Below are 27,869 nucleotides of genomic sequence, written 5' to 3'. Positions count from 1 at the left end.
CCATCCACTTCGACCTCCCAAAGTGCTGAAATTACAGGCATGAGCCACTATGCCTGGCCTACACATTGAACTATTTAAATATTTGATCCATTAGAAATTTATCCTGGTGTGGGGCATGATTTATTCATTCTTCCTTATGGTTACCCAGTTGCCGTTATGTTTATTGGGCAATCTAGTTTTCTTCATTGACTTTAAATGACAGGTTTCAAAATTTATGTATTCTCATATATATCTGGGACTACTTCTGGCTTTCTAATATGTTCTGCTGTCTTGTTTATTCACTTGCCAGTACCACATTATTTTAATTACTGAGGCTGTGTAATGTATTCAATAACTGGCAGCTCTTGCTTATTTGTCCACGTGAACTTTGGAATCTCCTTGCCTAGTTTATTTTTTTTCTTAATGGTTGGTATTTTATAAATTGAGAATGTGTAAAATGTAATAAATTAACTTACGAAGAATTGATATATTTAGAACCTCAAACTTCCCTAATTTAGAACATGATTTTTTTTTTCAAATTCTTTTTTTGTATTTTTTAGGAGTATCTTCCAGTTGTTTACATAGATTTGACATGTTTCATGTTAAGTTATTCCTTGGTACTGAATTGCATTGTTACTGTAGCAAGTGTGGTCTTTTCTTCCTCTGTAGTCTGTGAATGGGCTGCTGTTTGGAGGTACAGCTTTCCACAGTGCCAATGTCTTGCTCTCTGCCTGAAAAGATGCTCCAAGGCCCCAGCACACCCATGCTGTGACAAGCAGGGCACATCCCTGAGTCAGAGCTGGAGCAGGTCAAGGCAACTCAAGGCTTCCCATCCTGACTCCAACCCCTTCACGGGCAAGGCTCAAGGAGCTGGGAACCTGGAGTAAGAAGAAGATGTGAACTGAGTTGCGAAAATCAAACTCTTAAGAGCTGGGAGGCTCTTTCCCATCAAGCTTCTAAGAAAGCTAAACTTTCTCTAATATGAGACGAATAATTTGCTATGAGATGAATGTAGATGTGCTGCAAGACAGGCATCTATCCGATCATTCTTTTGGACTCACAGCAAAGCTTATCAAAGGCTGTCAGCAGTCACTCTATGCACAGCCCTGGATTTGGCAGTCACTTTGAGTATGGGACTCTCTACTGCCCCCTCTCACCTACACATTACCCCCGCCTCCTCACCCCTTCAGGTGCCCTCAACTCATGGCCAGGCTGGGCAGGATTAGCTTCTCTGCTGCAAGAGGGACGTCAAGGCAGTGGAAGTGGGGTTGGCAATTACCTCTGCTGCAAAGTCCTCTGGTTGAGACACCAGGCTCAGCCTGCCTTCCTGCCAACTGTTGATGGCAGCAGTGGCCCATCTGGGGTGGCTGCTGTGAGGACGCCAGCTGCAGTGGGGAAGCCATGGCTGGGATTGTGCACTCTGTGGAGCTGGCAGGGGCCAGGAACAGGTGATCCCAGCAGGAGCCCTGTGCCCTACCAAGCTGGCAGGATGGGAGCCTGTTCTCCCAGGCAGTTGCAGCTGCCCAGCCGTGGACCTGGGCATCCCTGCACTCTCCAGGGCCTGGGAAGCCTCCTATTCCTTCAGGCAGAGGTGCCTGTTCCCATTCTCTGGCCTCTTCTCTCTCCAAGTGCCTGCTCCAGTGTGAAGCAAAGTTGTGGCAGACCCAGCACCCTGCTGCCTCAGCCCTTTCTGGACTTTGGGCAGTGACGAGTGTGGGAGGGAGGCTGGGGGCATTGAGGGCAGCTGAGCATGGGCATGTGGGCGCCCCTCAGTGCAGACAGCCTGGGTGCCATGGATGGCATGTTGATGGCAGTGGGAGGCAGACAGGTTCCTAGGCAGGAAGGGGTGGGTCTCTAGTAAAACCCTACCTTTAAGCCAGGGATGGCCTGAAGCCTGGGGGCTCAGCTGTCTGTTCCAGGTGGAGTCCACAACCTGGAGTGAGAACTTCACTGATGCCTTTTGGCCAATCAGATGGTGCTTTTTCCAGGCCTGCCTATGACCACCTATGGACCAATCAGCATGCACTTCCTCCCTTCTGAGCCCATAAAAACCCCAGACTCAGCCAGCCTAAGACACTTGTCTGGACTACCTGTGGAAAGGAGCTACCCACTTTGGGTCTCCTGACAGCTATTCTGTCACTCAATAAAGCTCCTGCCTGCCTTGTTCACCCAGTTGTCTGCATAACCTCATTCTTCCTAGACACGGGACAAGAACTCAGGACCTGCTGAATGGCGGAAGTGAAAGGAGCTGTAACATGTTCCTGACCAGCTTGCTGAGCTGTGGGTGGTGACATGCTTCTGGGCTATGGGAGTAAAGGATGGCAACCCTTCTGGGGGCCCAGACCTCAGAGCTGGAGCTGCTGTTAACACTATAGCCCTCCCACCCTCTGCTGGTGCTGAGTGGCCACTCCACATGATGGGAAGCAGCAGTGGGGCTGGGCCAGCCTATGAGCCACGGGCCAGAGCAAGGTGGTGGGACTGAAAGAGCTGTAACACAAATGGGCTGAAACATGTCCCCCCACTCACCACACTGTAGGTAACAAGAAGTAGAGAAGAGCTGCAGCCCTTCTGGAAGCCCAGACCTTGGTGCTCCCTGAACCATGGCTGTGACATGCTGTAACACCTATTTCGGGACTCTGTAGTTCCTGGTGTCTCTGAGCTTTCGGGCACCACCACATTCCCCTCATCCAGACGCTGGTGCCCATAGTGGAAGCCACTTGTGGCACATCTGGTCCAGCCGCAGCCTCGAAGGGAGCTGGTATATGGAGCTTCCCACCCTGCCACAGCAGCCAGCGTGCCTGGCTGTGCAGTGGCCAGACCCTGTGTTCACTCACTCACATACCCCCTTGTGCTCCATGCCTGGCTTGCCCTTGGCAGGCATGGGATCCAGGCTGGTAGCACGAGCTGAGCACATCTTGCTGGGCTGAGTGGACGGAACAAGTCCAGCAGGCATGAGCAAAACTCAGGCAGAGGTGCCACCAGCAACAGAGGTTTCCAGCTGGTAAAGCGACACCCTAAGGATCCTGTGACACTGTGACCTCCCTCCCCCTGAGAGACTGGTAAGGACTGGACAGGCTCATCACGGTGAAGTCAGAGCAACCCCTCACCCTTTTCTCATTTCCACACCATGGCGGGCTCCCTGCCAATCTGGGTAGTTTGTCCCAATTTTATCTCTGAGTTCTTGCAGATCTCTATCTCCAATCAGTTCCTCAACCTGGGCAATTCTTCCCTCACGCCCCACCCTCGTCCCTTCCTTTCCCTCCTCGCTGCCATCATTGCAGAATCTGAGACTTGTACAATCACAACAGCCTCTGAATTACCTCTGGCGGTGTCTCCTCCTCCTCTCCATCCTCCATAGGGCCAGAGCATCTGTTCCTTCCAGACTCCCAAGGTTTGCCATTGTCCATAATCACACACCACTTGTTTTGTCAATCAAAGCTCTCCCCTGCCCAAACAAGCTCCATTCGCTCTGCTTTTTTTTTTTTTTTTTTTTTTTGAGACAGGGTCTCGCTCTGTCACCCAGGCTGGAGTGCAGTAGCATGGTCCTCAGCTCACTGCAACCTCCACTTCCTGGGTTTAAGCAGTTCTCCAGGCATGCTCCACTATGCCTGGCTAACTTTTGTATTTTTAGTAGAGACGAGGTTTCACCATGTTGCCCAGGCTGATCTCAAACTCTTGGCCTCAAATGATCCTCCTGCCTCAGCCTCCCAAAGTGTTGGGATTACAGGCGTGAGCCACTGCACCCTGCCCATTCTACCTTCATGTGTCCTTTCCTCCTGCCCACCAACCTCCATCTTTTCATGAATCAAAAATCCCACCCACCCTTTGTGCCTATGAAACCTTCCCAGACTCCCTCAGCCCCTGGCTCCTCATTTTCTGTAACTCCTGTGCAGTGCATCACTTGTGATTCTTTAGGTATACTCTCGCTCATGCATTTCTGAGCTGCTGAAGGAGGCTCTTCGCTACCCAAAGCACACTGGCCCCATAACTGTGTTCAGCTCACTTTTGTGCCCAGAGCCATCAGCTACTTCATAATTACCATGGACACTATTCTTCTCTTTCCACATGAATCACCTTGATTTCTAGTTGCCTTTTTGGATACCAATAAGTAACACTTATACCCAACTCAGTAAGTGCCTGAGAGGAATGTCGCCCCCTCCTTCCTCAGTCAAGTATCCTCACTGGAGCATGATCTACAGTCCCGCCGTCTACTCCTGCCTTGCCTATATCCCTGTGAATGCAATTTTTGGTTAACTCTTGTTTAGTGAGAAGGAAGCTTGTTCATTATCTTCAGTATACTGCTCCTTCACACTTTCAAAAAATGTCTACAAGCACTTAAAAGTCCCTCATTTTAGAGGCTTGATCTGTTTTAAACATAAGGACTGGATGCTGGTATGGCCACAGCTCTAGCCTGTCTAGAATAGGGACCGGGGTGGGGGGACTGCTGGAACGTGTCAAGTGGTTACTCATCCCCAGCTACTCCCAAGCAGGACGGCATGTAATAAGTCTCATTTTAGCTCTGACAGGCGTGTCACTATGACATATGATGGTTCAAACACTGGCCCTTGTTTAAGATAGAAATCATTTGACATTTTTTAGCATTCTAGAATATTTTGGAGAGGAATCAGGAGCAAACCAATGCCAAAGGTAAAGAAGTCTGAATTTAAGGGGTAGCAAAAGGTAAGGATAGTTATTGTCAGATGTGGTTAAAAGGTAGGCAGGACCCCAGCTCTGCAGAATCGTGCAGGTGAGGCGAAGGAGCATCTCAGAGGCAAAGCTGCTACTTACGAGAACTTCTGGTCTCAACCAGTCAAAACTCAGAGTGAATCCTTCAAGGTGACTGGAGCCAACTGGTTCCCTGAGACCCCCTACCCTTGGGACAGCTTAAAGGCTTAAGACTGCAGATGGGTATTATTAGAAAATGGGGCCACGCCAGAACCAGGGGGAGAATCTCTCATTCCATGGACTTTACGCTCCAGGAGATACCAAATGGCCCAGTGGGAGGGTGGGGTTTGGAATGCCATGGAATCTGTTAGCAATATGTTGGCTCGTTTTTCTCCAGAAATATTCTGCCTGCCCTAGGGGGTAGCTCAGATGTTGGCAGGACTCACCTCCTCAGCTATCTCAGGAAAAAAAAAAATCGATCCTCAGCCCTTTTTCCCATTGCAAGTCATAAGAGAATGTGCTTCCACCCCAGGGTAGCATGTGCCAGCCAGGTGGTGAGGTCATTCGAGCAAGGGTCCCAGGGAATAGGAGGAGCATGGACAGTCGGTTGACTATGGATCCTCAACAGCCAGCAGAGAAGTAATCAGACCCCTTGTTCCAGTGATTCTCAGGGAAAATATTTTAGAGTTCCCTGCTCTCTGTTTATCTCCTTTCTAGTTTCTTGTGTATTGGTAGTGACATCAGGCAGTGAAATAACTGACCATTCTTTACATCATCCATGGTATCAGGGATGGAGTTGGAAGTGAGGCTTTTTGGTGGGTTGGGTGGAATTATAGGGGAATCACTTGCACGCTGATAAAGGACCTCCCTCCTTGTGAGACTCAGAGTTTGGGGGCAGTGCTCTCCTCCCAGGGTGCTCTGCCAAATATGCTTAAGTTCAACAGATAACTTGTATTTCAAAGAAACAGCTCTGGAGCTCTGCACCCAGAAAACATAAGAAGAGGACATCATGAGTTCTCTTGGATTTTAAATGTGATTTTCTAAGAGATTTATGTTATGCAGTTAAGAAAAGAAAAAACATAGCAAAGGAAAAAAGATTTCAAAAAGTTTCAAAAACGTAGATCCTTAGTAAGTGTGCTTTTCCTAGTCACAAACGTCCAATCTGTACAGGACAATTAGGACAATGTTCACAAAGCCCCATGCTGGTGGGTTCACTCAAGCTGATGGCTGGATGGCACTGGGCCAAGATGCTATAGAAGGAGGGATGAGGCTGGGCGTGGTGGTTCACGCTTGTAATCCCAGCGCTTTGGGAGGCTGAGGTGGGCGGATCACAAGGTCAAGAGATTGAGACCATCCTGGCCAACATGGTGAAACCTGGTCTCCACTAAAAATACAAAAAACTAGCTGGGTGTGGTGGCACGTGCCTGTAGTACCAGCTACTCGGGAGGCTGAGAAGGGGAATTGCTTGAACCCGGGAGGCAGAAGTTGCAGTGAACCGAGATTGTGCCATTGCACTCCAGCCTGGCGACAGAGAGAGACTCCATCTCAAAAAAAAAAAAAAAGAAGAAGAAGAAGGAGGGATGCGGGCCGAATGAGTGATGCTCTGGTGCAGTGGAGAGGTTGATAATCCCTACTCTCTGGTTTTGAGTAAATAGGTCTGGGTGGGGACCAGAAAGCCATATTATTCAAGAGCTTTATCAAGTATTTTATTTATTTATTTATTTAGAGTGGGGTGTTGCTCTGTTGCTCAGGCTGGAGTGCAGTGGCGCAATCAAGGCTCACTGCGACCTTGAACTCCTGGGCTCAAGCAATGCTTCTGCCTCAGCCTTGCAAAGTGCTGGGATTACAAGTGCATATTACCATGCCCAGCTACTTAAAAAAAATTTTTTTTTGTAAAGATGGAGGTCTCACTATGTTGCCAGGGCTTGTCTTGAACTCGTGGGCTCAAGTGATCCTCCTGCGTAGGCCTCTCAAAGTGCTGGGATTACAGGCGTGGGGCCTGGCCACTTATCAAGCAGTTCTAATGATCATCCAATTTGGAAAACAATAACCTTGATGAATGATGATCTGTTCCAAACCCATGGTGATATGGTTCTAGTTGAAATATTTTATTTCAGTGAATCCAGAATTTTCCCTGGATGAATAAATATGCAGATACTCACCTATAATTTGACATTGCAACCAGAAGAATATTCTCTTCTTTTACGTATTTTTTAAAGGATTGACCTAAGGGTACTAAAATCCAGATAATCACCTTACATGTGAATTCCAAAAGCCCAACCAACTCATCAGTAGGAAAGTTTTCCTTTCCCCTTATGGAATGTATGAGACCACTGTGGTCAAGGTTTCCTTGGTGAATCAGCTGCAGAACCCTGGCTAAGTCTTAGGCACTGAGCTCAGCCTCCTCAGGAAACTGGCTCTGGAATGGCCACTAAGGCACCAGGAATAGGAGCTTTCTATTATCACTAACTATACCACGACAGAACCTTTTAAAGCCATTTTTTTAAAAAATTAAAGGATATTAAATCATTTCCCTAGATTTCGTGGAAATCATAGGCTCAAATCATTTACTTTTATCACCGAAGTTACAAAAAGAATTACAATAACATTTTAGTTAAAAAAATATATAATTGCAGCATGATCTAGAACCAGAAATACCATTTGACCCAGCAATCCCATTACTGGATATATACACAAAGGATTAGAAATCATTCTACTATAAAGACACATGCACACATATGATTATTGCAGCACTGTTCACAATAGCAAAGACTTGGAACCAACCCAAATGCCCATCAATGATAGACTGGATAAAGAAAATATGGCACATATACACCATGGAATACTATCCAACCCTAAAAAAGGATGAGTTCATGTCCTTTGCAGGGACATGGATGAAGCTGGAAACCATCATTCTCAGCAAACTAACACAGGAACAGAAAACCAAACACCACGCGTTCTCACTCCAAAGTGGGAGCTGAACAGTGAGAACACATGGACACAGGGAGGGAAACATCACACACTGGGGCCTGTCAGAGGGTGGGGGGATAGGGGAGGGACAGCATTAGGAGAAATACCTAATGTAAATGACGAGTTAATGGGTTCAGCAAACCAACATGGCACATGCATACCTATGTAACAAACCTGCATGTTCTGCACATGTATCCCAGAACTTAAAGTATAAAAAAAATCCTTGCAGCTTATGGTTAAAATGAAATCCAGGAATCATTTGGGTCCTAATGAAGATTAATCATCATCATTCAATAAACATGCCCATGTTGCCAGTGGTGCTTTTGGTGTTCTACAGGCATAAACCTATCTGATCCTCGTAACAACTCTATGTGATATGTACTACTATCATTCCCATTTTACAGATGAGAAAATTGAGGCAGAAGTTAAGTTATCCCCCCACGCTAATACAAGTCATAACAAAAAGTGTTGGAATTTGAACCAACACTAGTAGCTTCAGCGGCCACAGAGAAGGCCCACAGTCAGACTTGAGGTTAGCAAAGCTTTTAAGGTAAATGACAGCATCTATTTAAGAAACAGACCAAACAATTGCTATTTTTTAAAAAACTATCATATCACAATCGAAGGATTGATCTTATCTCATTTGCTTTAGCTTTAAAGAATTTTCTAGATGTTTGCCACCTTGTTTCTTAGCCTTTTAAAATGATCCTAATTCTCCCAGCTGTTTCTTAACATACAATGGTGTATTATTATTTACCATATTTTCCCCACCAATTCACAAAGCAAATGCAACACAGCACTGGATCAAATGACAGATTTGATTTCAATTTTGTTGGCAGTAACTTCTGTGTTTAATTACTCATTGTGTTAAAAGCTAAAGCTGGTTATTCCTCGCTTGTCACCTGCAGTATAAAAATGGAACTGTCTAAAACAAAAACACTTAATTACTTTCCTTCTGGAGAAGGTTTGAATGAATCAGAAGTGTCACAAAGCAAATTTTCACTAGGGAGCTTGACAGATGAAGAAATCAAACAGGCTTTCAGCTCTGTGTACTTTCAGTCTTTCTGCTCATTCAAGTATGTGTGTTCCATTCATTAATTTCTTCATTTCACAAATATTTATTGCTATATATCAAGCATTGGGCAGTAATGGTTAGAAGTCCTAAATATCAGGCATAATATCAAATTTAAGTACAAAAATGTTTTCCAAATCCTGTTCAGATTTGTTTAGAGATATCTGCCTCTTTGAAATATACTATTTTCAGAATAATTCAGAGTTTGCCATAAACTCCCACACTGACTTCCTCACATTCATTTCAGTCAAGCAAATTTAAACAGAAGTTGATGCTTTTCCTACACAATTTGCAATGACATGGCATGATACCCCATATCTAAATAATATGCTTCTACAGATGACCAAATTTAGTTTTTGTTTATATCTTTATCTATTCAAGGTTATTTCAGCACATAGGTGGGTGGCTTATTAAACCTTTACTATTTGAGAAATTGCATTTCGTTTTTATTTTCCTCCTGGGTTCAAGTGATTCTCATGCCTCAGCATCCCAAGTAGCTGGGACTACAGGCGTGTGCCACCTTGCCCAGCTAATTTTTGTATTTTAGTAGAGGCAGGGTTTCACCATGTTGCACGGGCTGGTCTTGAACTCCTGAACTCAGGCAATCCACCCACTTCAGCCTCCCAAAGTGTTAGGATCACAGGCATAAGCCATCGCACCAAGCCTGTATTTCCATTTTTAAGACAAAAACGTGTAAACTCGTTCTGAGGTTCGGGCAATTGTGATATATATAATACATGCAAGTTAGTCCAAAATCAAATAAAATATACAATAAACTGACATACAAGACAGATTCCAATAAACAAAATGTCACACTGAAAACACAGTAATCTGATATTAGGATTTATTGTACTGCACTGATATTTTTTATGTAAAGCATGAAGCAGGGTCTGGAATACACCATTTCAAAATATGCCACTCTGGCATAAGGATTATTCTGAGTTGAAGGCAACGGAGGATCTCTGCCCCCACTTTTTCTGCCTAAAAGCCAGGCATAAACTTCCCTTTGTTCAGGTGTCTCCCACTCCTGTACCAGGAAGGGGAAGTGCAACTCTTTTTTATTTTGTTTGAGATGGAGTCTGGCTCTGTCACACCCATGCTGGAGTGCAGTGGCTTGATCTCTGCTCACTGCAACCTCTGCCTCCCAGGTTCAAGTAGTTCTCCTGCCTCAGCCTCTTGGGTAGCTGGGACTATAGGCCCACGCCACGAAGCATGGCTAATTTTTATATTTTTAGTAGAGACAGGGTTTCGCCATGTTGGCCAAGCTGGTCTTGAACTCCCAACCTCAGGTGAACCACCCACCTCAGCCTCCCAAAATGCTGGGATTACAGGCATGGGACACCGCACCTGGCTGAAGTGCAACTCTTAACACCGGAGATGGAGATGAGTCTGCACAAACAAACCTCACTAAAATAACGCTTATCATCCCCTAGTTTCCCCCGTGTATTTCCCAGTTGCTTCCACACAATTGATCATCCCTTGAAGCCCAAAGCTCTTTTCCTTTATGAAGAAAGGTATATAAGCTCCCAAGTCTGATCTGTTGAGTGTTACTTCTTTTCTGTGAACTCCCATGCATATAAATTATTAATAACATTTGTATTCTTTTCTGCTGTGAACCTGACTTTTGTCAGTTACATTTGCAGGCCCCTGGTCATTGCACAAGAGAGGATAAAGAAAGAGTTTTTCTTCCCTGACAAGAGCATCGTACTTGTATTTCTAATGTATTTCTCTATTTTGTATTTTGTACTAAAAATACAAAAAATTAGCCAGGCGTGGTGGTGCGCGCCTGTAGTCCCAGCTACTTGGGAGGCTGAGGCAGGAGAATCGCTTGAACCCGAAAGGCAGAGGTTGCGGTGAGCCGAGATCGTGCCACTGCACTCCAGCCTGGGCAAAAAAGGAAAACTAATCTAAAAAAGAAAGAAACAAAAAAAAAGAGAAATTCTGTCTACTTAAGAAAATCTCCATCAAGGATGCAGATGTAAACTACTTTTTGGAGATTCATTGGAAGGATCCTTACGAGGTGACAGTGACTATGAGCCTTTGGTGGACCCTCCAAAATATACAGTCTACTTGCTGGTGGACTCCAAGTTTTCAATAGAGATTACACTTTTCTCAAATTAGTTTCAGTGTGGCTCTCTATGGAACAATAGAAATAATAAAGCCGGCCAATGCAGGCCTAATTTGACAGCAAATGGAGATAACTGATTTAAAAGACAGATGCCTGAAAGAACAGTCCACAGTCTGGCCAAGACGTTAAGAGGTTTTCAAGTCCTAAAGTACCAGCCATCATTACATTATCATGGGCCATATGAAAACATCCTGCAGCCTCTAATCCATGATAAAGTGATGGGGCGTGCACAGAGACTGTTGTAAGGAGCTCGCTGACACAGGCAGGAGACCACTGTGTAAGGAGCTTGCTGACGCAGGCAGGAGAGCACTGTTCTCCTGGGGAGGCGGGCTAATCCCATCCTCTTGAGGAGGGAGGGTGTTTAAATGCATTTGATTTTAGTGAAAGCTCTAGAAAGCGCCAAAAATCCAACAGCTGCACACAGTTCCGATTAGGAACCATGACCTCAACTCGTAATTTTTGGGAAAGGAGGATTTATTGTATTGTTTGTCAAATTCAAGTTTTATTTTATGTCCATAAAGCTGTGGAAAGGAAAACACCGTCTTTTCTGACTACAACAGGCTGTTTGCAGCTCCCTGACAATATGACACCCTGCTGAAGAAGCACAGCCTCTGGGGCTTCAGGCAGGATTTTTCTGGATTACTGGTTGCACAAAGCAAAAGTCAAAGCATGTTCAGACCCCAGCCTTCCTAAGCTCTGCTTCTCACACAGACCCACCATGCCTGGCCCAGCCTGGATGCTCTTGACCACCTTCAAAGCCCAAATGCCTTCTTTTGACTCATGTGTGATGACTATCTAGTTATAAGGATACAAGCAGTCCCCAGAGAATTTACTGGGTCTTTTCAGAGGCAATAGGCTCTGCCCCAAACCCTGGACTACTCCTTTCCTTTCAGGTTACAAATAAGCTCTTGCAGCAGATTTTTTTTTTTGGAGACAGGGTGTCGCTTTGTCACCCAGGCTGGAGTGCGGTGGCGCAATCGGAGCTCACTGTAGCCTCAAACTCCTGGACTCAGGGAATTCCTGCCCCCTCAGCCTCCTGAGTAGCTGGGACTACGGGCATAGGCCACCATAGACAGCTAATTTTCAGCAAACATCTTAACGCAGAGAGCCAGTGTGGCCACCAAGTGCTCCACTGCCCCATAAACAGGTAGGAAGGGGATTTTGGGCTAAAAGTGGCAACTCAAGATCCAGGTAGCTTTGTCTAAAGTAGCCCAGTAACAATCGAACCCCTGAACGGAAAGATAATCAAACACAGAACAAACCATGGCCATGGCCAGAGGCGCTAGAATTTAAACTGGAAGCTGTGAAAATTCTTTGAATTTCTTAGAGGACTGACAGAAGTCATTATGCGCAAAAAAAAAATTGTATTCCCCCAGTCATCCACGTTTACATTCTACGAGATACTTTGTTTGCTGAAGAATACACGTTTTAGGAGATTTTCAGTCCCAGAGAAGAAATGTTTTCAAATGGATTGTGACTCGCTGTGGATGCCTATGTGAGGAAAACCAGGGATGTGAAGGTCAGGATTTTGTGCAAACTTTAATGACTCTTCTGCCAAAATGATTTTGTTCAGTTAAAACTAAAACTAACCAGACGTATGACAAATATTTACGGTCGGGGTCAAGAGTGTTTACTCTTCGGCAGTTAGCTTTGAAAACAAAAGAGCTTTGACCACAGATGGACTGAAGGGAACCAAAGCTGGAATGGAGAGCTCCCTGGAAGTGTAAGAGCCAAACTCACAGCCCTGCTTTCCAAAGCCCACCACTTCCAGGAGTCGGCCATGAGTTCAGATGATGAGCTTCGTGGCAATGTCTATTTTTAAAGGCCAGCACACACACATACAATATGATATGGTTTCCCTGAGAAAGCCAGAACTGCCAAATAATTACCACATTTCTAATTTTAAATTTGAGTTAACAAACACCAAAGCATAAGCTGAGGGTTGATTTTAATTTTTGCTCTACTAAAATCAAACTCGATTGTCATGTACTCATTTTCTCTTCATTACAAACTACATTTTAAAAAATATTATGACTATATTTTTAAAAAGATTATTGCAAACTACATTTTTTTTAAATGTGGATTTTTTTGGATGTTACTCATACATAGGTACACATACATGTATAATACATATATACACAAAGATAACAGAGACGAAAAAATGACCAATCCTAAGAAGAAATAACAGCTTCTTTCCACAAGGTATCATGAAGCCTAGAAATCAGAATTCAAGTTTCAAATTATAATAATTTTTAAAAGTTTTTTTAGTATTAGCAATATTAAGAAAGCCATCAGAACCGTGTAAATGGAGACATATTATGTATATACTATGCATGTTTTAAAAATTATCATTGCACACATTAAAATCAGTCAAACTTACAGATATCCATAGCCATGTTGTTATGTCTTGAAGATGAAAGAGGAGAAACAGAAAGAGAATAAGAGAAAAGAGAATATAGGAAGAGATAAGGAGGAAAGAGGAGAGGAAAAGAGAAGGAAAAGGAAGGAAAAGAAAAGAAAGAAAAGAAAGGAAAAGAGAGGAAGGGAAAGGGGGAGAGAGAGTAAAAGGAAAGAGGTGGGAGAGAAAGGAGAGGACTCCCCTTATAGTGTCCCTAAATATTCACCCACCCTCTGACAAACCAAATAAGGGCAGGTGGCAACTCGGATAGTCAACTGTGCAGTTATTTTAAAAACGTTCATTCAGTGCAACAGCTGAGCTGAATTGTTTTTGATATATAGTCACCTAATCCAATTCAACTTGTGTATTCATCTACTCTTGATGCTAGGGTTAAGCAGGGGAAGTGAGGTATTATCCCTGCCTTTTATTTTTATTTTTTTGAGATGGAGTCTCACCCAGGCTGGAGTACAATGGCACGATCTCAGCTCACTGCAAACTCCACCTCCCGGGTTCAAATGATTCTCCTGCCTCACCCTCCTGAGTAGCTGGGACTACAGGCGCCCACCACCACACCCAGCTATTTTTTGTATTTTTAGCAGAGATGGGATTTCACCATGTTGGCCAGGCCGGTCTCAAACTCCTGACCTCGTGATCCGCCCACCTCAGCCTCCCAAAGTGCTGGGATTACAGGTGTGAGCCACCATGCCTGGGCTATCCCTGACTTTTTAAATAAACTTTTTAAATTTGATTTTTTATTCTTAAAATTTTTTTTTTTTTTTGTAGATATGGGGTCTCACTATATTTCCCACGCTGGTCTCGAACTCTTGGCCTCAAGCAATTCTCGCACCTCGGCCTCCCAAAGTGCTGGGATGACAGGTGCATGCCCCACCCATCCCTGCCTTTGTATTCTGTTTATTTAATAATACATCACTACCTCCACATAAGAATCAGGTAAATCTTGTTGTACTTCTGAAAAATCACTCAAATTGTAGTTGAAAAGAAATGCAATGGAGAATGATCTCACTTGCCTGTGGTATTCTGTACCCAAGGACACTCACACGTTCTATGAGCCTGCTCTGAGCTAGGAAAGTGCTGCGGGAAGGCAGGAACGCTTAATCCCAAGGAGAATTTCCCAACCAAAGCAGCAAGTTCCCCGAGGCTGGAGAGCTCTGTGCGTTGGCAGGGAGGGCATTCCAGAGCAGATGGAGAACACAGATGTGGAGGCACAGCAGGGGTCCCACCATGCTTGGGAAACAGGGGCTACCCCGCAGCGGGCTGAGCCCAAGGTGCAGAGGGAACCATGACTCTCAAGAGAGCATAAACAAAGATAACAGAGCAGAAAAGATAACCAGATCCCTCTAACAAGAAATAACAGCCTCCTTCCTCAAAGTACAATCATGTTTAAAAATTACATTCCAGGTTAACCAGGTTTTCAGGTGACCTCACAAAACCACATGGGCTGTGGGCCCATGGCAGGAGGAGGTCCATGACCTGGGGGTCTGGCCTCTTCTTGATCCTAATACACCCTCCGGCCCTGCATTTCCTACATAGCCCAAGGGTTCTCATCCTCTTCTGTTGTGGGCTCATTTTAATAATAAAGATTTATGAGGAAAAGCTAAATACATGCGCACGCACACACACATACAAACACACACACACATACAAACACACACAATCACAGACACAAATATGCCATACATACATACAGAAACACACACACAAGCACACATACACGTAGACATACACAAACATCAGAGACTTGGGAGCAGCAAAGAACCTTGGAAACACTGAAGGTCAATCTCTCGTTTTTCAGGTGAGAAAACTGCCTGGGAATCTAAGAGGCTTGTACAGGTGACAAGCGCACCATCTCTTCTTATGATCATCCCGCCCGGCTCCACACACATTCTAAACTGTCAGAGGTTTATGAGTTGCAGACATTTGGGAGGAAAATACATGATATCCTTGGTAGCCACAGCAGGTACTCCAAAATCATTGGAAGGAATGAATAAATAATGAAACTTTGGCACATTTCGCTGGGTAATCACAAGATCTCACACAAGCCATCAACACAGAAAGGTCTAATCATGCACATCACAGCCCTGGTTCCCAGAGGACAACTTTAGTTTCCATCCATACGTTTAAACACATCGAAAGCAAAAACAAACAAAACGCTATTTAAGCTAATGTCTCCCAGAACAACACCACGACCTTAAACCAAAACACAAACTTAGGAAAGAACAACCAAGCAGCCAAAGGACACGTTGTCAATAGAGACTGCAATCCCCCTAGTTCCCCAAACCACTCTGTCCCGGAATTCAAAGCACCTCCATGCAAACCGCTCCCTAAGCGAGAGCTGCCTTGTGAAGTGAGCTTGGAGCATTCAACTCAAGCGTTATTAGTGATGCTGAGACTGCACAGCATGGATCTTCAAATCCATAATTCAAAATGCAGAAATGAACATTTTATGTTTTCAGGACACAAAGAACCTACAAAACTGTATCCAGTGTGTGTGCGAGTGTGTGTGTGTGTGTGTGCATGCTTGCACTGGGTGTGTGTATATGTGAAAGAAATAAGGAATCCACAGAAAATTTTCCCCTAATACAATAAGCTTCCATTTCTTTTGAAAAACACAGTATTTTAGATTTTTCCTCTGCTATCCAAGTATGACAAATTACATGGATAGGTCCATAGACAATGCATGGCAGTTTTTCAGTTCCTATCAGCAGATGCAAAGTGCAAATCCACTTCCTCTGGTCCTGTGCTGTCCAACAAAAGGGGCCACTGCAATTCTGACTAATTAACATGAAGTCAAGGTTAAGGTCTAATTCCTCAGTGGCACTTGCTACCAGTGGCTAGGGGCTACCCAACAGAACAGTACCAGTTTGAGAATACACCCATCAACAGATTGTCCAGTTCTACTGGCCAGTACTAAGTCAGGCCCCATGGGTTGTTCTGATCTCATTTCAGTGGAGGATGGGACCCATTAGGAGCCGTAAGGCTCAGCTGGGTGTTATCTGGAGCCATCCAGGCACGTCTAAGACCTTCATTTCTATAGAAACACAGTCATTTGCCAGGCAGGCGTGGAGGCTCACGCCTGTAATCCCAGCACTTTAGGAGGCCAAGGCGGGTGGATCATGAGGTCAGGAGATTGAGACCATCCTGGCTAACACGGGGAAACCCCATCTCTACTAAAAATACAAAAAAAATTACCCAGGCATGGTGGCACGCGCCTGTAGTCCAGCTACTCGGGAGGCTGAGGCAGGAGAATGGCTTGAACCCAGGAAGGGGAGGTTGCAGTGAGCCGAGATCACACCACTGCACTCCAGCCCGGGCCACAGAGCAAGACTCCATCTCAAAAACAACAACAACAAAAGAAACACAGTCATTTGCCATGGTGGTCCCTTAAGATTCCAATGGCTACACCATCGACCGTTGTATGCAGTGGGGCTGTACCATCTAGGTTTGTGGAAATGCACTCCATGATGGTTGCAGAATGACGAAATCGCCCAAGGACATATTTCTCAGCAGGTACTCCTGTTGTTAAGCAACATATGACTAATCAGAATGTGACTTTTCCTCACATGCATTTGTTCTTCACTTTTTGGGAGTCACAGCCCCTTTAAGAAGAGTAATGAAAACAATGGATGCTCTCCTTTATTAAATGAGCTTTCAAAAAACAAAAAAAACAAAAAAACCCTAGCATTTTCCATATGGTTTTGGGGAGATATTCTAACATTCTAAAGCTTGTTCTTGGACCCCAGTTTAAAAACCATCTGCTTGGCTCACACATGTAATCCCAACCCTTTGGGAGGCCGAGGTGGGTGGATCACCTGAGGTCAGGAGTTCAAGACCAGCCTGGCCAACATGGCGAAACCCCATCTCTACTAAAAATACAAAAATTAGCCGGGTGTGGTGGCACACACCTGTAATCCCAGCTACTCAGGAGGCTGAGGCGGAAGAATCACTTGAATGTGGGAGGCAGAGGTTGCAGTGAGCTGAGATCGATCATGTCAGCCTGGGCGACAGAGTGAGACTTCGTCTCAAAAACAAAACAAAACAAAACAAAAACGCCTGCTCAACAAAATCATTTACAGTGCTCATTTGAAACACAACTTCCCAGCAATAACAATTTGACTTCACCTGCCTTAGGTTACTGTTTTTTAAAAGTAAAAACAAAGTCTCATTAAAAAAAAAAAAAAAGAGCTCATTAATGGTAGAAATTATCATCAATGCTCATATTAGCCAGGGAGATGCTGCATGCATAAAAGTTAGCTTAGAAAACTCTCTCCTTTAAAATACCACGGTAATTTGTTCTCCACATATCTTAGGGCATCCATTTACCATCTGACTATTATTTTCATGTGGAGAGCTACTGAATAAATTGTAATTTACTTTTAATGAAATAATTATCTTGTGAAGGACAAATGTTGAAATGTTTAAGGCCCCATGAACCAAGCAATCTCTTTCAACTTGTGCAAAATTAAACGTAAAAATAGTACTAACATAAAGGTAGGCAGAAGGCAGTTCTAGCTTATATACAATCAGCTTCACCCAGTGATAGAAGTGACCAGGTGAATCGTCTTAAAAAGAAAAAAAAAACCACACAGAAAGATTACAGACAAAGTTTCAGTTGTAAGTTAGATTCTGACACGATTAGTGACACACAGTAGTTCATCCAATGTTACTAAACTCTTTCTAAAATCATCTCAAAGTCTTCAGTTAAGACTACCTTTCTTTTTAACTTTTGCTAAGTTTAATAAAGTTCTGAGACAAAGTCTGAAAGTAAGAAAGAAGTAAAGTGGATCCAATGATTTATTTCTGTAACATCCTGCTTGATATCAACATCAACCTTTGCCTTGGTAATGAAATCAACGTTTTATAGACCGAATTTTATGATAGCAGAGAAAGCATGAATTTTAGAAATAGAGATGGGTACTTGACTTGTACTTGCCTCAAGTATATATATATATATATATATTTTTTTTTTTCTTTTTTTTTGAGACGGAGTCTCACTCTGTTGCCCAGGCTGGAGTGCAGTGGCATGATCTCCGCTCACTGCAAGCTCTGCCTCCTGGGTTCACGGCATTCTCCTGCCTCAGCCTCCCAAGTAGCTGGGACTACAACAGGTGCCCACCACCATGCCCGATAATTTTTTGTATTTTTAGTAGAGACGAGGTTTCACCATGTTATCCAGATGGTCTCGATCTCCTGACCTCGTGATCCACCCGCCTCGGCCTCCCAAAGTGCTGGGACTACAGGCATGAGCCACCACGCCCGGCCTCAAACATATATTTTTAAATGCGTATAAGCTTTATCAGTATGAATTCTAGGGGAAGAGAGAATTTCAGAAGATACAAAATGCAAACTGTAGGAAGATACAAAGCCTTACAAGTGTCTCCTTTGGTTAGGAACCATGCTGGGTTTTTTAGGGTCTTTTTTCAGCTTTGAGGTATAATTCACAAATGAAAATTGTATATACTCAAGGTGTGCAGCATGATGTTTTGATATAAAAGCTGAACTCACAGAAACAAAGTGGAAAGGTGGTAACCAGCGGCTGGAGGTAGGAGAAATTGGAAAGACATTGGTCAAAGGATGCAAACTTGTAGTTACGAGTAAGTTCTGGAAACCTAAGGTATAGCATGGTGACTATAGTTGCTAACAATGTATTATATACTTAAAATTTGCCAAGAAGTAGATCTTAAGTTTTCTCAAGGCACACACACACGGTTATGGCCCCTACATCAGACACACATAACTATGTGAAACCATGGTAGGTATCTTACATTTTGTTATTAACCTAAGCACTTGAACAACAGATGTAGGGCTGAAGATCAAGAGAATCACTCAGGGTACTTTAGTACCATTCCATTGGAACTCAAACGCTATGAGGGCAGGAATTTTGTTTCCCACCGCTCTTTCCCCAACACCTATACCAGTCCCTGACACACAGTAAGTGCTCAGAAAACAACTGTTGAGAATAAATGAATACCTGGCAGTGAACTAATAAACTTAAAGGGAAACGAAAGCCAAGCACATCCCTTCTTGTTGTGAACACGAAGATTCTGACGGTCTCAGGCATCCCTGAGCCAGTCTGCTGTGACCACTTTGGGGTTTCACATCAGGAGAAAAAACAAAAGTCCAAAAGAAGATAAAAATAAATTAGGTTAGAGAAAAGAAAACAGACATACTTAAATGAACACAAAAGAAACTATGAGAGCTTAATTTAAAGAGGTGTCAGAAACTTTCCAAAATAAAGAATCAGGCTGGGCACGGTGGCTCAGGCCTGTAATCCCAGCACGTTGGGAGGCCGAGGCGGGTGGATCACGAGGTCAGGAGATCAAGACCATCCTGGCTAATACGGTGAAACCCTGTCTCTACTAAAAATACAAGAAGTTAGCTGGGCGTGGTGGCGGGCGCCTGTAGTTCCAGTTAGTCAGGAGGCTGAGGCAGGAGAATGGTGTGAACCCGGGAGGCGGAGCTTGCAGTGAGCCGAGATGGCGCCACTGCACTCCAGCCTGGGAGACCGAGCGAGACTCCATCTCAAAAAAATAAAATTAAATTAAATTAAAATTAAATAAAATAAATAATAAGAATCAAAGACAAAGAATGATTATGAAGCCATCAGAGAAGGGAGAAACAGTCTGTGTATTTCAACAGAAACAAGCAAGGACAGTGAGAGGACTTTTTAAAAAAGATCTTCTTTCTCAACACATTTCTAATTTGTTCCTGCTCTCCCACCTTGAACTACTACCTTCCAGATACAAGGTGTTGCCTTTCCAAAGAAGACAGATTATTCTCGATCTCTGAAACCTTTGGATTACAGAATCCCAATACGTAAAAGAGGTCTTAGAAATCCTCCAGTCCAACCCTTGTTTGAATGAATGAGGCCACTGAGGCTCAGAGAGGTTAAGAATTTACCCAAGGTCACACAGCTGGTTATTCATCAAAATCAATGCTCCTCCTTCTTTCTCTGGCCATTGACACCTTCAATTTCCAGATAAAATCTTCCTCCTGCACCGAGAGCAGGGAAAACACTTCTTTGGACTTTTGGGGAGGTAGGTGAATGAATGAAGGAAACAAAGCATGTTGGCTGTTATGGCCCCTACATCACTTTGCTCTGCTGTGTTCTCCACGCCACGTGCCCACTGCAACTTCCTTTTGAAATATTTAAGAATAGTTGGCTGCCTGAAAGCTCTCTGATGCCTCTGGAGTGAAGACCTGATACAAATCCAAATTCATAAATTCCATCTCAAATGGGAGAATCCTGTGTTGGGTAAAGTACATCCCATGAAGCTGAGTCACCCTATTCTGAAGCACAATGACCAATTTTATCTAATCACAGAATTTTAAAATATTCAGCACTTCCAATAAAAAATGTATGAAATCATAAATCCAAATGGTTATGTGTGTGTGGCTAAAATGAACATCTGGGGGAAATTAAGACTATCAGCACAATTTAGAGAGCTAGCTGCTTCTTAAAGGTACACCCAAGCCTTTTTTTCTAACCTGGCTCAAACCTATAGAGTTATTAGCTGGGTTAGATGTCTGATGCAATATTTGCAAACAAACTGAATTAATTGCAAAATAAACAAATGTAGCTGAATTTTGTAACCAACGTAGCACACAGTAAACTAAACTATCAGCTTAACTCAAACAAAAAATTCCTAAGAAAATTTATATCCAAAACCACTAAAACATTCAGATGCCATTTTCGCTTTCATAACCTACCTCTTAATTCAATGCATTTTAAGCTACTGAAAATCAAGTGCTTTCCCATTTGGGTTTTGGCTGGAGTGGTTTGTTTGTTTTGGAGTAACAGGTGTGCAACTGCAACATGTATATGTCTTAAATTTTTGGCTAAATGAGATAAATTAGATATAATGTTTCAGAATGTATGAAAGAGTATTTACTTAAAATTTTGAAATATTTAAAGTATGTGAGATCTTAAAAACCTAAAAATATCAATATGGTTTTTCTATTCGATGACTGTATCTATCCATCCAAGCCTAAGTTATTTGCCAACTTTCCATGCTCAGAACGTAATTGAAAGTCCAGAAAGAAACGAGAGGCCTCTGATGAACCTAAACACAGTTCACTAATCGTAGGTGCATTATTAATAAAAAGCCCTTTGGGTCTTTGCCCAGAACCGAATTGTTCTTTTCTATTGATAGCAGATACAGAGGATACAAATTCTCACACAGCTAACTGGGAGTTAATTTCTACTTACAAACAGAAAATCAGTTCTAAAAGCCAAATGAATGCATTCCACCTGAAATGGACATGTTGAACAATTCACCTTATAAAGAGGAACACCAGGATTTTTAAAAAAATCTTAAATGGACCTTAAGAAGGAAAGCTGAGCAAGCAAAGAGACAGAAAATGATTTTAAAAATAAGGCTGCCAGGAGACCTCAAGATCACAGCAGGGTGCGGACGCTGAGTATGGAGGTCAGAGCCCCATCACCCTCACTAGACCTGAGATGGGATTCTCACGGAGAGGGGCTCCATCCCAGGGAGGCTGGGGGGACATCAAAGTAACCAGGAGGTCTTGAAAGGTGTCCAAGAGGAGAAGACAGAAGAGCTCCTGATCAGTGCTGAGGAGTGAGTGGGCAGGAAAGAAAGAAGTGATCGCTTGAGGTCAAGGGGAGCTTTATTTAGAATGGATGAAACCTGAGGATGTTTTCAACACAAGGAGAAGCCAGGAGAAGAGCAGAGTGGAAAATAAGACAAACAGGAGAGAACGGTGTAGGTAGAGAGCGGGAAGGGGTGGCATGAAAAGCCTAGAGGAACAGAGGAGCCTTGAAATACTCCTTCTCCTCCTCGGAAGCCCCCTTCGACTCCCCCACCCCAGCTGGTTGCTTCCATCTCAGGCACGTGGCAAAGAATTAACCTAAGGCGGCTCAAAGCAGGTCCTCAGACAGAGGAATTAGCATCACCTGGATCCTGTTTGTTGAATCTCTAAGTCCAGTGCAGACCTACTGAATCAGACGCTGCAGTAACAAGACTGCAGGTGATTCCTATTAAAGTTTGGGCTGCACTGGCTAAAGCAGTGGTTATGAATACAGGCACTGAAGTCAACTAAGATCTGGGTTCAAATCCAGCTGGATTTGGGCACATGGTATGTGCCCAAGCTTGGGCAAGCATTTCTAACCCTCAGTTTTTTCCTCAGTAGAATGAAGACAATTGCACTAATATTTCTTGGGGGCTACTGTAAAAATTAGAGTCCGGGCGTGGTGGCTCACACCTGTAATCCCAGTGCCTTGAGAGGCCTTAATGGGAGGATAGCTTGAGGCCAGGAGCTCAAGACCAGCCTGAGCAACATAGTGAGACCCCTGCCTCTAGAATTTTTTTTTTTTTTAATTAGCTGGGCATAGTAGTGATTGCCTATAGTCCCAGCTACTCGGGAGGCTGAGGAAGGAGGAATGCCTGAGCCCAGGAGTTCGAGGCTGCAGTGAACCATGGTCATGCCATTGTACTCCAACCTGGGTGACAAGGCAAGACTGTCTCAAAAAATAAAAATAATTAAGTGATATATTGTAGAGGTAAATAGTGTGGCATTAAGTCTGGCACACAGTAATAATGGATGGCATGTTATTATTGTTCATCCCTTCTACGCTGACTGGTAAAATAGCTCCATTATGTCCCTGTCCGAGACACTCTGGGAAAGAGGCTGCCAATGAGAGGGAACACGCTATAGGCTTCTGCATCCCACAGCCACCCACCCGGAGCTCTGCACAGGGAAAGTGCCCCAAAAATATGGACTGAAATGAATGTACCCAGGGCTGTGACATGGGCAGACCAATGATCCCAAAGCAAATATGAAAACTATTTCTTTTACTATATTTACACAAAAACCAGTTAGACATAGGTTATAAACTTGTTTGGGATTAAAGGATCAACTTTCAGAAGGGGACAAGCACATTAGGAGGAAAAAGAATGCCTCTTTCAAAACCTCCTACAATAGGGAGTGTCTCTAAGAGGGACAGAGATCTCTCTGAACCAATACTAAAGAGCCCCTGAGATCAACAGTGCAAACTGCTCCTGAGATGTGTGACCCAAGTTGAAGTTGACTGTATGGGTAAAACACTTAGGTCAAATTGCACCACTAGATGAGTTTCTTCATTTTAGGCAAAGTTCCAATAATGAAGTGACTGACTTCATGCGGCACACCTTAATTTCCCGGGTTGGCAAAAGCACGTGTACAGAAACCCCATCTACAGAAACCCCATCGGACTTGTTACCGCAACGCGAACCTTTCTGCTTGCATTGTTATAGATGAAGGAAAAAAAAAGGAGAACTTATAACACAGAACACCAGCTTCTACTGTGAGTAATATAGGATGAGGGCAAAAGTACTGGATGGATCACAGCCAAATATCGATATGAAGAACCCACAAGTCGTTACAATTCAATCCGTTCAAACAACTCACATTTCTGGAGTGCCCACTGGGCTAGACCCTGGGGGTGGTAAGAGAAGTGAGACCCAAGCACCTCACTGGGTACCCTGCTGCCAAGGAAAGGGCCACCAGGACCTAGTGACTGCAGCCCTAGAGTACAGGCTGGAGTCGAGGCCCAGGAGGCCAGAGGCATGTCAGAGGAAGCTTCTGGCACATCTCCTTTGATATTGCTTCCCTGGCAGGCAAGAGAAGACAACATTTTGGGGAGACTTGCCAACAGAACTCCAGGGGCATGAAAGACCCTGAAGGGGAGGCTACGGAGCCCAGGCTTTTGCATGTAAGCAGTGAGGAACGATGAGGGTTTGGCCCTGGCCGAGTGCAAGATGAGATCTTTGTTTAGGAAGGTCATTCTGTGGCTGGACCAGACGGAGGAGAAACCGAGGGCCAAGGGATCCATTAAGGGCAAAGCAGTAGCCCAGGTAAGAGATGGCGAGGCGAGGCCGGGCGCGGTGGCTCATGCCTGTAATCCCAGCACTTTGGGAGGCCGGGGTGGGCAGATCATGAGGTCAGGATTTCGAGACCAGCCTGACCAACATGGTGAAACCCCATCTTTACTAAATATACAAGAATTAGCCGGGAGTGGTGGCGGACACCTGTAATCCCAGCTACTCAGGAGGCTGTGGCAGGAGAATCCCTTGAACCCGGGAGGCAGGGGTTGCAGTGAGCCGAGATCGTGCCATTGCACTCCAGCTTGGCTGACAGAGTGAGACTCCATCTCAAAAAAATAAAAAATAAAAAAGATGGCGAGGCTTAAGAGGAGGTGGTGGGGCAGAGGCCTCGGGGACCTAAAGGGAGAGGAGTCAAGGGTGACCAGAAGATTCCTAGTTGAGTCACAAATCAATGAAGCCCAGAACTGCTGGAAAGTTCTAGACCTACGGATACTCCCAGTCACAGCGAGGCACCCTGAGATCAGCGCTTTAACATAAAATTGCAGTGAGTGTCCTAAAATCCCAGGCAGCTGCAGATTCAGGAGATGATTCCAAGGCTGCCTTTGTACCCTAACAATCACAAGGCTCCTAGCAGCTTACTCTCCATAACGCTCCATGTAGCCCGAGAGCCCTGCATGCTGGAGCTCACCAGACATCCTTATAAAAATCCCAAGGGCCCTTTCCTTTGGATGCAATTCCTCAACTGTAGAATATTAAATAACTCGCCGGGTGTGGTGGCTCATGCCTGTAATCCCAGAACTTTGGGAGGCCGAGCGCGGGTAGATCACCTGAGGTCAGGAGTTCAAGACCAGCCTGGGCAACATGATGAAACCCTGTCTCTACTAAAAATACAAAAATTAGCTGGGCGCAGTGGCATATGCCTGTAATCCCAGCTAGTAGGGAGGCTGAGGCAGGAGAATCACTTCAGCCCAAGAGGTGGAGGTTGCAGTGAGCTGAGATTGTGTCATTGCACTCCAGCCTGGGCAACAGAGCAAGACTCCATCTCAAAAAAAAAAAAAGAAAAAAGAAAAAAAGAATACTATATAACCCCAGGTGTTGCCAAAGATGTTCACTCTGAATTGAACTCCAAAGTCTTCCAGAAGTCTGTTTATCACAAAACAGTCTGTCTCCAAAGTAGAAGCAAAGATAAAGAAATGTTTATTGAATGGCTGACTGACGTCCACTGCAAGCTGAGCGCATTAACCAAATTTCACTTTGAAGACTATGCATGTGGCAAAATTAAATGCACCAATAGTACTAACATAAAGGTAGGCAGGAAGGCACCTAATGTACTACAATAGCTTGTATAACATCAGCCTCATCCAGTGATCAAGGTGACCAAATAAATTATCTTTAACACACACACACACACACACACACACACACACACAGAGTATAGACTCCAAAGTTTCCATTGTAAGACAAATTATCTGACACTACTAGTGCACATTTGATGCCCTGGATCCTCAAGACATCACCGGGTGCCGGGTGCAGGGGCTCACGCCTATAATCCCAGCACTTTGGGAGCCCAAGGCGGGCGGATCACGAGGTCAGGAGTTCAAGATCAGCCTGGCTAACATAGTGAAACTCTGTCTCTACTCAAAATACAAAAAAAATTAGCTGGGTGTGGTGCCAGGTGCCTGTAATCCCAGTTACTTGGGAGGTTGAGTCAAGGAGAGTCACTTGAACCTGGGAGGTGGAGGTTGCAGTGAGCCGAGATCGTGCCACTGCACTCCAGCCTGGGTGACAGCACGAGATTCCATCTCAAAAACAAAAAGACATCACTGGGTTTGGTGAGAAGAGACAGCACACATCTGCCTGGCACTGGGCTGCTCTTCTTTGGAGACAGAGGGTACAATTTATACCCTGCAGTTTTACTCAACAGGGGATACCACCAGCAGTTTGGCCAGGGTAATGCTGTATGGGACTGTCCCCTACACCATGTAAATTGGGCATTTACAATTCTTAACCACATCCTCCCAAATGCCAGTGAGTCATTGAGAAAACCTGAAACACCCCCATGCATTTTCAAACGCCCCCTAGGGTTGCCACACTATCTCCGGTGAAGAACCCTCGCAGTATTCACCGATGAAGTTCTTCTCTATAAATACTCTGTTTTCCTACCTGGTAAAAATAATGACTGCCCGTACTTGTCCATCTGATATGATATAAAGAAATAATCTTTTTTTTTTCAAAGAAGCAACATGTCAAATAAGCCTTCAATGTTCTAGAGTTCACTGCTGTTTTTCAGCAGAAGCAAATCACTGAGCTAAATTACAAAGAGACCATAGCAATCTCCAGGGCTTTAAAAGGCTGATGCAGTATTTTTTCTTGGAGAATTTAAAAATAAAATGCAGTTCAAACTCTAGAACCTACAGTGAGGTTTTTCTCATAAATTCTGGAACATCACAAGTTCTAGAAATCAAGCCCTGAAGAATGAGAGTACCAAGGCAAAGAACCCTCAGAACAAAGATTATGCAAAAGGATCACTGGTGATTTTCTATTTTTACATGAATTATAATGGCAGTGAAATAAAACTTGCCCTTCTGAACTCCACCCCCATACTTGTGCTACGATTATTAAAGTACTTTGCATTGTGAATATACTTTAATTCCAAGACTTCAAGTGCTAACATTTAGACAGAATGTACTGACTAAGTTATATTAATCAAATTGTTAGTATTAAACCTTTCTCTGCCATAAAGTAAATCCTTTAAAAAAAAAAAAAAAGTCCAATCCTTCTCAACCCAAGAAATATGCCCAAGGGTATCTACAGGAATGGCTGCAGTAACTGGCAAATGCTGGCAGGAATTTTCCAATGACTGAAGTCAACAAATCCTCAGGAAACATGCTCAGACAGATGGCACTTAAAAAAAAGCAAAAACAAAAACAAAAAAAAACCTACTGCATTTAGATTTATAGGAAGATTTTTCACTTACTTCAAATTTCTGTATAATCCTCGTTCCTCTAAGTTAAAGGGGGAAAGAAAATCACACTGCAATTCCTTATTTTTCTAATTTAAAAAACAAAACAAAACACGTTATACCCTCGAATCCAGCTTTTGATGTCTTCGAGTATTTTCTTGGAGTCTCTTTCCAATGGATACTACTTTCAAATTCTAAGCACAAAGTAAAATCCCAAAAGTTAGCCCAAATAGCATTGTACAAAATCAAAGATCACGATGTCAGCAAGCAACTGCATCTATCAGAAGCGATGATGATTCAGAACAGGATAAATTTAGAATGGTGTTTTCCAAAAGGCTTTTTGGATGTCAAATTCAGGAAACAGGTAAAGGCTACATCCCAAAAGTTCCTCTCCAAAAAGAACGCCAAAATATTAATAAAAAGAGTCTTCTTTTTGAAGTTTTTCGTCCCCTAGTGTCCTCGAGGCTGAACTTCCCCAACCTGGCCTCGGTGGAGCCATCCATTACTGGGCAAATCCACATGAAACCTGAGGACACTTCAGCCTGGGGAGGACGCAGTCAGAGCAGTGAAGCAACTTCACATGGGACGGGCCTTTTATGGCCTGAACTCGAGAGCCTTGATACCAGCTCATCTACCAGAAATAGCCCTGGAAATTCAGAGGAGCCCATCAGCTGTTGCAGCAGGCCTGGCCAGCAGCTACTTCAAATGCAATTAGCTTGTCCACACTGTCTTTCAGCTTGTTGTATAGAGAAATTAAAAATACAACAGCAGTCTACTGAATAAGCTACAACAATACAGACTTGGATGAGCAAACATTTCTCTAACTTAGTTTTTTTAGGCTAAAAAAAGAG

At 43.9% G+C, this 27,869-nt stretch overlaps 1 protein-coding gene across 22 annotated transcripts in view; it reads right to left on the bottom strand.

Annotated features, from left to right (window-relative positions):
* LOC101129712 (supervillin) overlaps nt 1-27,869 on the bottom strand; it is a 277,906-nt gene that overhangs the window by 149,912 nt on the left and 100,125 nt on the right. The window contains exon 1 of one of the 22 annotated variants that reach the window (XM_055352392.2): nt 27,034-27,829. The exons of 20 other annotated variants lie outside the window; for them this stretch is intronic. The gene's annotated coding sequence lies outside the window, so the exon portion shown is untranslated. Of the gene's footprint in view, nt 1-27,033; nt 27,830-27,869 lie in introns of those variants that run through there. One more of the 22 variants, XM_055352395.2, reaches the window with a different exon arrangement.

The sequence above is a fragment of the Gorilla gorilla genome, chromosome 8 (genome assembly GCF_029281585.2).
Source record: "Gorilla gorilla gorilla isolate KB3781 chromosome 8, NHGRI_mGorGor1-v2.1_pri, whole genome shotgun sequence".
Taxonomy (NCBI): Eukaryota; Metazoa; Chordata; class Mammalia; order Primates; family Hominidae; genus Gorilla; species Gorilla gorilla.
Note: the sequence above shows the minus strand (reverse complement) of the source record. Positions and strands in the feature narration are given on the sequence as shown.